The sequence below is a fragment of the Lycorma delicatula genome, chromosome 11 (assembly GCF_047948215.1).
Source record: "Lycorma delicatula isolate Av1 chromosome 11, ASM4794821v1, whole genome shotgun sequence".
Taxonomy (NCBI): Eukaryota; Metazoa; Arthropoda; class Insecta; order Hemiptera; family Fulgoridae; genus Lycorma; species Lycorma delicatula.
In genome coordinates this window covers 54042527-54057733 of record NC_134465.1, presented here as the reverse complement: position 1 = coordinate 54057733, position 15207 = coordinate 54042527, and the positions used below count along the sequence as shown (strand labels likewise).

Sequence of the window (15207 nt, the reverse complement as noted above, 5' to 3'; positions counted from 1 at the left end):
CGCTTTCGACTATTCTGCCATCTTCAGGAGGGATTATAATTTATGACTGAAATATATAAAAAGTCTTTTTGTAAAAGTTAGTCTTAAGTCAAAGTAACTACGTCAGTATTAACAATCATATATCTTATCTTCTTTTTTGTATTCAGTCATTTGACTGGTTTGATGCAGCTCTCCAAGATTCCCTATCTAGTGTCAGTCGTTTCATCTTGGTATACCCCTTACATCCTACATCCCTAACAATTTGTTTTAAATATTCGAAACGTAACCTGCTTGCACAATTTTTCCCACCTACCTGTCCCTCCAATATCAAAACGACTATTCCAGGATGCCTTAATATGTAACCTATAAGTCTGCTTCTTCTTTTAACTATATTTTTCCAAACGTTTCTTTCTTCTTCAATTTGCCGCAATACCTCTTCATTTGTCACTTTATCCACCCATCTGATTTATAGCATTTTCCTTTAGCACCGCATTTGCACAAAAGCTTCTAATCTTTTCTTCTCGGGTACTCCGATCGTCCAAGTTTTATTTACATATAAAACTACGCTCCAAACATATACTTTCAAAAATGTTTTCCTGACGTTTAAATTAATTTTTGATGTAAGCAAATTATATTTCTGACTGAAAGCTCGTTTCGTTGTTCTACCTCTATAATCTTTTCGCTTCCGATTTTTATATTCATGGTCCATCTACATTGTTTTACTACATTTCATTACTTTCGTTTTGTTCTTGCTTATTTTCATGCGGTAGTTTTTGCGTAGGATTTCATCCATGCCATTCATTGTTTCTTCTCGATCTTTTTTACTCTCAGCTAGATTACTCATCATCAGAAAATCGTAGCATCTTTAGATGTTCACCTACATGTAAGATTATATATCGTATTATAACACATCATAACAATTGTGGCACTATTACAATACGGACGTAGTTACTTTGACTTAAGACTTTAAGTTTTAAAAAATGACGATCAATTGCTTTGAATATAACTAGATATGTGATATAATTCCTCCTGAAGATGGCAGAATAGCCGAATGCGCTTGAAGGAAACGAATAACGTATTGGTAAGCAGTTTATATTATATATATATATAATATGAAATATTTGTTGAATTTGAAGGCAGTTATGTAGAAAAGTTGCAAACAAATTCAGTTTTTATGAGTAAGAAATAAAGTTTTTTCATATTTTTCAGTTTTTCAGTTTTGTTTTTATTTCAAAACGGACCTTACTTTAAAAACAAGCTTCGAGTGTGTGTGTGTGTGTTAATATATATAGCACAGTAAAAATCAAATCTAAAGGCGTCAAAATGATGCTTTTGAAATGTATCCTTGTCGCCGTCTCTTACGCATACTGGGTGCTGAAAATTTCAAATGACGAAGCTCTTCATCGGATCAGGAAGCAAAAAGAACTGCTACTCACTATAAAGAAAAGAAAGACAAAATATCGAGGGTACATTATGAGAGGCAAGAGGTACCATTTGTTATAACTGAAAGAAAGTTACAACGTAAAAGATCCGTTGGGTGATAGGCGGAAGAATTCGTGGTCGAAGCATATTCGAAGATGGTACTCGGAAGAAGATTTCCATGCTGCAGCAAACCGTTCGGAGATGGCTACGTGGACCGCCAACCTTCTCTAAGGGCAGGGCGCTTAAACCAAGAAGGATGTCTAGACATGGTCAATTCAGATTTAAGGAAATAATTTCAGTAATAATCAAATTTATATAAGACTGATACGGCCAACCTCCGTGGCTGAGTAGATAGAGTCTCAACATTTCATGTGGACATCCAGGGTTCAAATTCCGTTCAGGCATGACATATTTTCATACGCTACCAATTTTCACTGGACTAATAACCATAGCTGTTGACGCCCGCTTTCATAAAAAAAAAGAAACGATAGAGAATGAACGTGCAGTTTTCAACGCATACGAGTAGATCAACACACGTACTTCACATTTCCCCGTCCAGCCTATTTTTGTATGAAGTTCATTAATATTAATTTAAAAATAAATTAACGAAGGATACTTTTTATTATTGATAATTTTTTTACTAAATTTCCGGTTTTTGTTAGGGCTTCCGAGAAAAAAATGGGAATTTAAGAATTTAAAAAAAATGTATAATCAAAAGATTTCTTTCAAACAACACAGAAATAATGAATAAACTAGTGTGTATTTTTTAATAATAAAAAATATCATTATTTTTTAATTAAGAGGTTTCTTTACTTACGCATTCAGAAGCAGAAAATTTGTTTCGCACGGTAACAAATATTTGTAACATATTACAACCGATTTTCATGAAATAATAATTTTATAAAGAAAGAATTGTTTTATTAAATTTTCTTTACACGATTTTATTAATGAAAAATCCAGCGGGTTCATCGAACTCCAAAATCGCTGTCAAAGATTTGTTGTTTAACAGGATTAAACAACTTTTATATGGATTTGAATATCTGACAGGTATATAATTTGATGGTTGGTGTTCAATTAACAACATATCTCAAGGAATGGTCGGTCTCATATACAGAGTGTCCCATATAAAACGCAACCCAACAATCACTCATTCATGAAATTTCAAAAGTCAAACTTACTCCTCTACTCGTTACTAAAATGGACTCGTCCAACATCTGAACATCGCGGCGACGCAGTAGAATACTACCGATAGTAACAACAATGCATCATAACGTTCACTGTATTGCTAGAGACAAGATGGTGTTTTCGCTAGATGAACGTGTTTTCATTGTCGAGTCGTACTTCAGTACGAAATCAGCGGTCGCAGTGCAAGATTTGTTTCGCCATAAGTACCCAGATAAACCAGCTCCTAACAAAACATCAGTATTAAGGTTAGTCGCAAAATTTAGAGACACCGGTTCTGTTAATAACAAGGAACACAAAAGATCTGCGTCAGTGTTGAATACAGATACAGTCACTGAAATCAAAGACCGATTACTCGCCTCGCCAAATAATTCGATTAGACGTTTGTCTGCTGAAATTAATTTGTCTAAATCAAATGTTCATCGGGCGACCAAACGATTACAATTACGACCTTATCGCATTCAAACGGTTCATCGACTTCTTGAGCCCGACAAAGAAAAACGGCTACAATATTGTCAACGGTTCCGTCGATTTCTGCGTGAGGGAATTAACGTTATGGATTCTCTATTTTTCACAGATGAAGCACGGTTTCATTTGGACGGCTACGTAAACAGCCGAAACAGTAGAATTTGGAGCGCTGAAAATCCCCACGTTTATCACGAAAAACAATTACACCCGCAGAAGTTGGGCGTGTGGTGCGCGATATCGCGGAAGAAAATAATCGATCCTATTTTTTTCGAGTACACCATTAATGCGGAACGACATCAGGATATTTTATTTCAGTTCATCGCACTCTTGGAAGAGGAAGACAGACACTGCCGGCTACAACATGACGGTGCGACATCGCACTACGCAGGTTTAACTTCTGATTTCGTCGAGGAATTCTTTGGTAATCGTGTTATCGGTCGAGGCTTGTGGCCACCAAGATCTCCAGATTTAACTGCGGCGGATTTTTTTCTACGGGGTTACCTCAAAGAAAAAGCCTACAGCAACAAACCACGAACACTTGAACGACTGAAAGTCAATATTGAACAAGCTGTATTAAATATCCAGCCACAAACTTTGAAAAAAGTTGCAAGAAACGCTGTAAAAAGAATTTAAGCCTGTATTCAAGAAGATGGCGGCCACTTCCAACATTTAATCTAAATGTAATGTAATGGGTGGTAATAATAAAAATTACATTTACATTTACAGATGTCTTTTTATTATTTCAATACCTACTAATATAAGGTTGGGTTGCGTTTTATATGGGACACCCTGTATAAACGTCATATATCATCCTCATCTCATTGGGCCTTAGAGGGGGGGTTGCTTACTACTAAAAAATTGAACAGATTACAACAATTACGTAGAAGAAAATAAAGAAATATTCCGAAATCATTTATAGAGAAACATAACAAAGTTTGAAATCTAAATTAAATTAGGTGTAATAAACAAATTCTGAAAAAGAAATTGATTAAAATGGTCCTATTAAAATAAATTGGTGAAATCAGCATTGTGGAACGTTCGATAAACCCGTAATTTGAGATCGCGTAAAAGTTTTCAAACACGTTCAACAAGAAATTTCTCAACTGGTTTTAGTGCACTTATTGAGTGTACCTATTACTTTTTACTACCTTATGAATACTCGCAAAAGGTTCCGCCTCTCATAAAAAAAAACAATTTGAAAATATTTAGAATTCTTGCAGACGATGAATGTAATATAATGGTAAAGTGATATTCAGTATTTATTTTACTACGGTGTTTTTCTGTTGCGCTCGTAGGAATGCGAACAAATTCTAGATGCAGAATCTTATAAAAAAAAATCGGCCCGGTGAAAATCAAAATCTTGACCTTAAATATCAATTTACCGGAAACTGTTATGTTATGGACATTTAGATTTATAATTAACAATGTAATTAATTAAAAATTGACTGTTTCATATGTGTTTTTTTTCTTTGGATAATTTCTAATATTCTGATTTTATAAAAAATATTTTTCCCGAGCTTTTTGAACGAAAAATTCACCGATTTTTGTCGTTTTTTTATTCGCTGTAGTTATAGCTAATACGGTAAATTTTATAGAAGAGGGCGTGGGGAGATATAAAATCTCCTCGGTGGTAAAAAAACGTTTCTTTATGTATTTTTGAAATAGATACATCGCCTACGTGATAAAATGGTAAAGTTTAATTTATTTATTATTATTTTTTTTTTACATCACTCAGAGTAAACAAGTAAAGTAAGATAGAAAATTAAATAGGTATAGACTAAATAAAGCATTAATAGTTCTATTATTATTAAGCAATAATTATCATCATTATTACAGGACTGATTTATAACGTGTTAGTGTTAAACTTAATTTGTTAGAATCTGTATTTAACGTCACGCAATACACGAAGCAAATTACAACAAAATAGCACACATTACATTGAATATTGAACCGTTAATTATTTTGGACGATCAAGAAAATCGAAGTATTTTATCATAAACAGATCTACAGAGAGTTAAGGAGTGAATGAATAATGAACAAAAAATGTGCGCGCGTTCACGCGCGGGCGCATTGTATAAAATACCACAGATGTTGTCTTGTGCTATTCTACTCCGTTTTTTTCTATCATTTTATCTAATCAGTTCATGTAGGCTGTTGAACCGGACAACCGGGCGGATACGAACATAGACAGATATTAAAACCGGTTTTCGCGTATAAAATTCTTCTCTGTTCTGTGGTCGACTGAGACCCCTAGGAGCCAAGAAAGTGCTTTGCTATTTCCTCTAAATATTCTACAACCGGTAATAAACAGCGAAATTATTAAAACAGTTTCTAGTCGCAAAAATATTCTCGCTGCTATTTAATAAGTCAAATCAAATTGTAAAGGTACAGAGTACATAAAAAGTTTTTACTTTTAATGAAACTGCAAAGAAAAATAATGCTTAAAGGTATCTATATGAAAAAATTACATTTTTTAAATATAAAATTTATATATACATTCACAACTATAACTATTTCTTTCGAATAAGAAAATCTTTTTTTAATACTTTTATTTATAGTCGCATCAACAAAAAGTCATTAGCGACTTATCAGTGTAATGTAAGCGTACCGGTAAATGTGTAGTCTTAAAAACTTCAGGCCGACCACCCCTGAGAAGTATGGTTAATTGAAACCTAACTACCAAAGAACACCGGAATCCACGATCTAAGTATTCTCTTTTTTCTGTTTAGCCCCCGGAACTACGGTAAGGTATTACTTCAGAGGATGAATGAGGTTGATATGTATGAATGTAAATATAAATGAAGTGTAGTCTTGCACAGTCTCAGGTCAACCGTTCCTGAGATATGTGATTAATTGAAACTCAACCACCAAAGAACACCGGTATCCACGATCTAGTTTTCAAATCCATACAAATGTAACTGCTTTTACTAAGATTTGAACCTTATAACTATCGATTTCGAAATCAGCGATGACGAGTAAATCACTAGACTAGTCCGGAGGATTAAGATCTAGTATTCAAAATCGAACAAAAGAAACTACCTTTATTAGGATTCTTTTTCTCGTAATTTCGACTTCAAAATCAGCCGATTTACGGCGACAACGACGACTTTACCACTGGACCAACCCGGTGGGTTAAGAAGATAATTGATTTTAAAACGAAGAAATTTATAATCATTTATTTTTCGGAAACAAGAAGAAGAAGAAGAAAATACTACAAACCGATACGATTATTTTAAGCTGTGTACACATTAGGCGAATCGATTCTGTAACATCATTCCCTGTTTTTTTATTTATTTTTTTTTTAACCTCCGGGACCACTGTTTGGTATTACTTCAGAGGATGAGATGAATGACAGACAAGTAGCGTGTGAAAATATCTTGCCTGATTGGGATTTGAACCGGGGTCTTTCGGATGAAAGGCCGAGACGCTACCACGGAGGCCGGCAAATTATATTCCCTAGACCAGCTTTTCTCAACCAGGGAGGTCGCGAAATTATAGCCTACAACTTTACACGTAAACAATAATGATATCATTTTATAAGAAAAAAAAACCATTTATTATAAAAGTTTTACTTACTTTTGTAAGTACATATGTAGAGAAAATAGATTAATGAAATGGTTGCGTTTGTTTTTCATTTAAAAAACTTAAAATTTTATAAAATATGACGATTAACTGTTATGTTTTAAGCAAATACCACGATTTTTTATATTTTACATGTGAAGTTTTAATTACTATTCCAAATAAAACGAATATGAGAGTTCCTGAAGATGGAATTTAATACCGAAAGCGCTTGAACGCTTCCAATTCAATTGTTGGTAAACGGTTTTTTGTATATTAACTTTAAGTAGTAATAAAAACAAAATTCTTATTAGTAAGTAAATTTCTATCGGATGAAAGCTAAATTTATATCAGATTAATTCATCGTTAATTAGTTCACCATATATTTTTAACAAAATCATTTACAACCTTTAAATCCAACGGAGCAATAAAACATTTATAAATTTGTATAATGCAAAGTAGACTCCTTTGATTATTCCATGTTTAACACTTCGTAATCCGCTCAACGAAGCCCTTTCTTTGTATTGTTGAAAAAAATTAAAAGGAAATGTATAGAAGTGAGACCAGGGCAAATTGTTATTATCAAGATGATTCGAAGTCGATGTTAAAGGATAAATTTATACTAAAACAGAGAAGTGTTTTAATTAGTGAAACTCACCATTTTCGGAAATGTGTAGGAATACGGAGCGATGACCTCTGTTTTCCTACAATACTGGTAACTCTGAGTAGGAACTAAGCGGAACTAAAGTTTTGAGTGGTAACTTAACTGTTAAATTCAATATCCAGTTTTTTTTTGTTTTTTGTTTTTTTTTGAGGTGGTTTAAGATAAAAAAAATAAACGTTTCTATTTTATTTCAAAACAATACAGAATTTAACAACAATATTTAAATATTGTTGTAAATCTACTGGCCTTGAGGCCTTGACAACAGTAGGTCTCCGCATACGTAAATTAAGAGGAAAAAAAACATTCTGCTATTAAAAAGGACGCGTTTGCTATTCAGTTTTAATGTACTAATGTACAAAAACGAACGCATTACTACAGAGTTCGGCAGCAAAATTTGCTGATTTGAAGGGTCAATAAAAACAAAGATTTTATAGATATTGATATAACTATTATTTCACCATATGTTACTACATTGGAAATTTACACTGTTTTCAAAATTGAATCCAACAAGTGACGCCCCCCCCATTGGTGATACACTGATTTACCCAATATCGGAAGCGTCGGTCGATTCTTTCCAGCATAGCAAGGACTATGTTTGGTATTGCTTTTCGAATATTCTCCTTCAGTTCAGCAAGGGTACGATCGGTGTAAACGAAGGATTTCAGATACCCCATAAAAAATATTCCCATATAAAAATAATCGAGTAAGCGCGCGGGCCACTGAAGATCGCCCCCTCAAAGAGATCAGGCGCCCAAAGAAGTTTTCCCGCAAAACACGTATTGCAATTCGCGCCGTGGCTCCATCTTGCTAAAACCACAAATCCCCATTTCGTCAAACGTCGCAAAAAAAAGGGCAGCTGCATGCTTGCGTGCCGAGCGTCAAAGTTGCAAAAAAAGATGCCTTACCGCCTCGATGTTTTGGGGTGATCTCACGAACCGTTCCCCTGATCTCTTTTCAACACTGCCAGTTCTCCTGAATGTATTTGCCCACGTAACAATCGATTGCCAACCAGGAACACGAGTGGCAATCTTGAAGTGTGCGCGGAATGCTCGCTGCGTGGCGACGATCGAGCGATAATTAGAAAAATAAGCCCCTACGAAAAAAGGCAATATTACTTCGTCCACCGCATTCTCGGTACTGAAGTGGAAGGGAGAAAAAACATCCCAACCCACCTGTTCGAATGAGACCATCCGCACCCCTCTAACGGCCAAATCTCGCTTCCTGGCGCCTAATTTAAATCGGCAAATTATGCTGCCGCACTCTGTATAAAATGATTTTCTATTAACTAATTATAATGCTATTCGTATTCCGGCCGTCTTTGTATAAAACAAGACAAGATGACTTAATATATATTAAGTTTTTTAAAATATTTTACGCTGTTTATGCTGTGCACGACTGTCAGATTATGTTATGAACGAAGCCGTTTGATATGTATTACATCAACATCTTCACATTAAAAATTTACAAAGAAACAAGAACACAAATCTTCAATCATAGGCAAATTTTTTTGTTCAAAGCCGCTTGCGATGAGATCACAAGTCTGAGACGCTTAGCCTGCAATTAATTCTCATTAATCTAATCTTAACTTCTTCCCTGTCTTTTACGCATCAGTACTACTTCATATATAAACCCTTATTCTTAATTTTACTTATTTATTTTTGGAATTGTGTGCAGTGATATTTGTTATCTATGAATAATTTAAAATTAACGTATCATTTTTTGCCATTGAAACCATTTGCGTCCTTAAGTAATAAGAATTAGTTCAATGGGATGCCGATTTTCCGAAAGTTCAATTAACCGGGCTGTTCAAATCCGCACAAGGAAATTTAAAGAAAAATTTTCCGGTTACGCCTTTACTGTTTAACAAAATACATTTAGAGCATTAAATATTCGAAAATACGGAAATTTTTTTTCCATTTTGGAGCTCCCAAATTCAATGCTATTCGGGCAAAATTAATTTTTATGAAAATAGTTCCTAAATGGAGATCAATAAATTTAAAAACTGAATTTTTTAAGACTGTTTAAAAAATATAGGTATAACCATAAATATAATAAACAAAATTGGTTTTCTAAGAAGGGGGTAAATTTTTTTTCAAGAAATACTTTTAAAGAGTAACGTCTATCAAAAAATTAATATTTTTTGTATTTTAACTACAATCGGTAATTTTCGAAATGGATATAAACATAAAATAATAATTATTTTTTTAATTTTAAAGAAGCAAGACATAGCTAAATAATTTAAAAAATGGAATCCACATCAAAATGCGCTAAAAAATTTGGAGGAAATAATTTCCTCCAAATAGTTAATTTAATACCTTAGAAACTTTTTTGAATCGGAGCCAAAATACATGATCATATGCAGTAGCGGGTCGCATACACCACTATGGAACTGCAGAAGCCCCTATTTCCACTTGATATAGTCGATAACATTTAATATAATGAGTCATTTTTTGTTTAATTCTTTCTTTATACTTGTACAATATATAATCCTTAAGCTTAATGTCAGTAGCCATCCCCCAGTTTATGAAAAAGATACAAAAATCGTTGTACGGAACTGTGCGCTTCACAGTTCCAACGGCGTGGTGTTTGGCTGTTGTGTGCATGCGCCATGTGGAAAGCTGCACGCGAAACTGCGAGGGAGGGAGAGAGAGCACTGTTGCTCCCGCAGTGTCTACCCTGGCGTGGTGATGGAAGGTGTTTTCTTTTTTTTTTACTTCGCGTACGTATGGAACGTTCCTTGTTCGTTCCCTTTTCTAGTTTAGTCGGTAAAAGGAATATGAAAGCGGTTTAGTTGTTTTTTTCTGTACCGATCAGAAGATAACAGAAAACAAGAACTCTTTGATTGACAAATCTGACCAAAAACACGCTGGAAGGGTGAAAGTTAAAGTAATTAGTAAAAACTAATTACATAGTTGTTTCTGCGTACATAGAAATTTAAATTAAGCACCGTTGGATTATAGTGTTTTTAAGCGGACATTTTATTAAGTTATTATCTAATAATACTAAAAAATATTATCTGTATTGACATTTTATTATTTATTCGGTTAAACCGAATACGGGTTTTAAGCACAATGTACTTATTGTTATACGGCACCGTATTCCTGAGTGTGATAAAAGTGTAGAATAAGATTATTATCCTGCTTCCAGCTGTTCTATTTGATTCATTTTTTTCGGTTCTTTTATTTTACAGAAAACTTTAATAATAGCTTTTAGACCCAGAAAAAAATTTTGTGGTGGAGCACCCCCACTAATTTTAATAACGAGCCGCCATTACTTATGTGGTACTTGAATCGACCTATAGAGGACGTCTATAATAACCGTAAACGGAAAACCAATCAAGGCACATAAAAATGAATTCCACTGATCTAATATCGGTATTAGTTTTTATGAAGTATACATATGTAGATAGTATTATAGAACAAATTTATATTATATCTAGAAACTAATTTTTTAGAAGCAGATGTCACTTCAAAAAAGTGTCTAAGGAATTAATTAAGCATTTGGACGAAATTATTTTTTACTTTTTAGTGCATTTTGATGTTGGTTCCATTTTTTTCCTTTTTTTTTTAATAATTATTTCATAATTTCTGTCTGATTATACGAATCAAAATAATTATTAAATAACTTGCGTTTTGGCAAAGTTACAACTGGCCAATTACAAATTCTATACGAAAGAAGGAGAGAGAGTACCTTTTAACAGACGATTTTGCAGATGGAAATGCTGTAAGAATATTCCAAACTATTAAATTACTAGACAAATATAAATCCAAAATTTTAACATCCTGCGGCTAAACGTTTTTGAGTTATGCGACATACATACGTACGTAAAGACGTCACGCTGAAAATAGTCAAAATGGATTCAGGGATGGTCAAAATGGATATTTCCATTGAAATCTGAAAACCGAAATTGTTTTCGTTATTTCGTACAAGGAAGTAAAAAATGGCTGATTTGTGATAATTTTCTTAAATCGATCACTATACTTTCCCTTTAGTATAATAGTGCCCAGCTGTATTAGCCACGGGGAAAAAAATCTACTTTTACGTAATTTAAATTAGCCTACTTTTGTGTCAAACATATGAAAATAACATTAATTAAAACCGTTTTTTGTAATATTGATAGTTTTTTAATAACTTTATTTCTCACATTTCCAAAAATCCGTCGGTCATGCGATGCATATTTTTTTCCTGTTTAGCTTCCGGGAATCACCGTCAGGTATTACTTCAGAAGATGAATGAGGATGATATGTATGAGTGTAAGTGAAGTGGTAGTCCTGTACAGTCTCAGGTAGACAATTTCTGAGATGTGTGGTTAATTGAAATCCAACCACTAAAGAAGAACGGTATCCATGATCTAGTATTCAAATCCGTATAAAAGTAAAGCCTTTATTAGGAATTGAACGTTGGAACTCGACTTCGAAATCAGCTGATTTGGATGACGAGTTAACCATTAGACCAACCAGGTGGGTTCATGCGATGCATATTAACTCAGATAAACGAAAATCTATTATAATTTTTTTTAATTATTATTCATACAGTTAAAAACTTTACTAATTGACGCGATCTATAACATAATAATAAATATTAATTTAAAAAACTAATTTCTTTAATTATAAGGGTATTTACTAAAATTAAGTAGTACGTTTTTTTTGGGATGTTTTTATCTTATTTTACTCGTTATGTAAATTTTTCTATTTTATGTTTATGAATAATGTATTTAAATATATATATATGAATAAAAGAAGATCTATTGTTAGTTAAAACAAAAATACATCCGCATAGAAAAAAATTAACGGTTTTCAATATAATACGGATATGACAGGCATTATAGTTGTTGCACTGTATACATTTCTATTATTCGTACAAAAATTTATTGAAAGCTGTTCATTATTCGTACAACCATTATAAAAAAAAAAAAACATTTAAAAATTATTCCCACAATTCTTAATTTTATACTTTAAAGATAATTTTAAATACATAGGTCATTTAATAATTAAAGAGACAATGACTAGATAAATTATATACTAGCTCCCCGTCACAGGTTCGCCCACGCTATATGGTTACTTGCGTTACCCGTAGAGGTCAATCTTTTTATTTTATGTTTTTTAGTCAAGTAACCGGAGGCAGATGCAGCTAGTCACACATACAGTAACGATGGTAGTGGCTGTGTTGGTTGAGCCACAATACCGTATACCCCCCTCCGCCCCCTTAAGGGATGACTCGCACCCCATAACGGAATTAAAAAAAAAAAAAAAAAATGGTTTTTAAATATTTATCTCAAGAGTATTTGGAAACCGAAATCTAATGAACATCTCGTTTACTATAGTTTGGATTGGGAAAATTTTAAATCATTGTTCAAAAATTTTTTTACCTTTCTTCATCCCCTTTCGAGGTCGAACTTCAAAAATCTAGAGATTTGGTTTATTGACATGAAGATTACGCTCACCAAAAATCAGATTGATTTCTTCATTTGTTACTGAGAAATTAAAACAATAACGAGGTTTCAAAAACAATCTGGTGGGGCTGAATCGGGGCACACGGCCGTTGGTTTAAACGTGAAACGTTACAGACCTTGGATGAAGTTCCTCCGAGCTACAGACCGACCGATGGGAGAGCCACCATCGTATTGTTTTTATAACAAAACTTAAAGTCTACGATGGAAAACTTTAGTTCCTTCATTTGGCCAAATCTACAAATAAATTAGTCGGTCTGTATGTCAACGAGTCACTTTTAGTGTATCGGATTAAAATAAAACCGAGACATTGACTGCGGACTAAATTTAATTTTAACATAAAACAAATACTAAACGGTACATAATATTTATTTCGACTAATATTCGACGACAATATTGTTCAAGATCGGTCTGTGATATAAGAAGTAAGAGACATTAAGGCATAATAAACAGCGGTAGAGGTGCTCGCGCCGTCGGCGTCGTTTACTGAGCGCGCCGTGCCAGCTTTGCGACCCTCCAGAAAGAGTCTCGCTCGATATGGTTTAAATTTTAAACCGTATCTGCTATACAAAGACTTAGAACATTCAAATCGAAATATCTTAATTATTGCGACTGGCTTTACAAAAAAGTTATCGATGAATCCGATCCGGTACTTCATGTCAGATAAAGCACCGATCTCATCTATTTGGGCTTTTTAATTCTTACAACATTTGGTGAAAATCCACACCGTATGTTTGTGCGTCCACTTCACGATGAGGAAATCGGTGTATGGTTTGCTGCTTCTGGAAGTCTTATAGCGAGGTGGACCGGACTATCAGTATAAAAGTATTATAAAATTCAATATCCGTATTTCCACGTATAAACTTACAGCTTATATGGCGTTATCATCAAGCAAAAAATATAATAATCCGGGATGCAGAAAATTCAACGGTTTTATTTCAATAATTTTAATTAGTTATTTTTTTTAATTGAAAAGTAGTATTGTTTCTGTGGAAAAAGGAATCATTTAATCCTATTTAAAATGGTTTGGAAATTTATTAAAAATTGTTAATAAAACCACAATCAAGCTCGTTTCGTACGCTATAATACTGTGTTAAGTAAAATTTAATTAATGTAAGCAAACATTTTTAATTTATTTGCAAACATTTATTTATATTTATGGGAACCAAGCAATGATCTGTTAATCCATTTTTGTACCTGAAAAACTCATTCTGATAATTTCAGCCACAATATTTTATCTGATATGTAGACAAAAAATTTAATAATGCCGTAGGATCTGAGAGTTTATCAGTAAATCACCACATCTCTCCGATAAAAAATCTGATGTGGACCACCACAACTTCCTTGTACGCCTATTAAATTACATATACAGTTTTTTTTTTATAAATGAAAAGTATATATCATTTTATTTCATTGATAACATCTGATTTTTTTTTATTGTTATTCATAAATTATTACTTATCGAAAAAAAGTTTTACAATCAATCAGAGATATTAATAAATCAGTATATTTAAATTTAAAAAAAAATTTTAAAAAGGAGGTATCTAATTTGAGCCGATATCTCTTACCCTTGTAAGATCCAAATATTTCATTAATTAAAATTTTATTTGGCTATAAGTCTGGAACCAATGAAAACAATACCACTTATGATATATCGTAAAACCCTCTCAATGAGGGCTTTTTACTGCAGTTAAAAAAAAGGCCAAAATCTGAATTCTATTGATTTTGGGCTTTTTCTTTGGATACTTTTGGTCCAGTCGATTGCAATCAAAAGGAGAGGTGAACAACTAGATGTTACAAAGTCCTAAATCCAAAATTTCAACATCCTATGGCTAATTGTTTTTGAATTATGCGAGTACATACGTAGGTACAGACGTCACGCCGAAACTAATCAAAATGGATTCAGGGATGGTCAAAATGGATATTTCCGTTGAAATCTGAAAACCGGAATTTTTCATCATCACAATATTGACTTTACTTCGTACAAGGAAGTAAAAAGGATGTTGCGTTGGCTTGCATGTACTTACATTTTTATTTTGCATGAAGCGCTATCATCTAGCGGAAAAAATTGAACAACTGTATAATAAATTGTGTACTATAAACAGTACGTTGTTTACATTAACATTTATTATTCTTATTATTTTTTTTTTTTTTTACTTTTTGTTAAAAAAAACTATTGTAGACATAATTTAAAAAAAAAAAAATAAGTATAGAAGTACCATGCTTCTTGATACCAACGACGTATATATATATATAACAAGTAAATCTATTAATCCTTTTACTTAATTATATTTCTGTCACCAAGAAAATAGAAATATAATTAAGTAAAATTACTATTTTATTATTTTTTTCTTTAATGAATGTCAGTAAAATACTTAATATTCTCACAAACATGAGGATGTAAACGCGTCGAAGAACCAGGGGGCTCGGCCCTCTGGCTAGAGGGTCCGGCGAGCTAAGCGAGCCCTAAGACAAAAGATGTCTT

At 33.1% G+C, this 15207-nt stretch overlaps 1 protein-coding gene across 2 annotated transcripts in view; it reads right to left on the bottom strand.

Annotated features, from left to right (window-relative positions):
* LOC142332074 (guanine nucleotide exchange factor for Rab-3A-like) overlaps positions 1-15207 on the bottom strand; it is a 183083-nt gene that overhangs the window by 111913 nt on the left and 55963 nt on the right. The window lies entirely within an intron of this gene.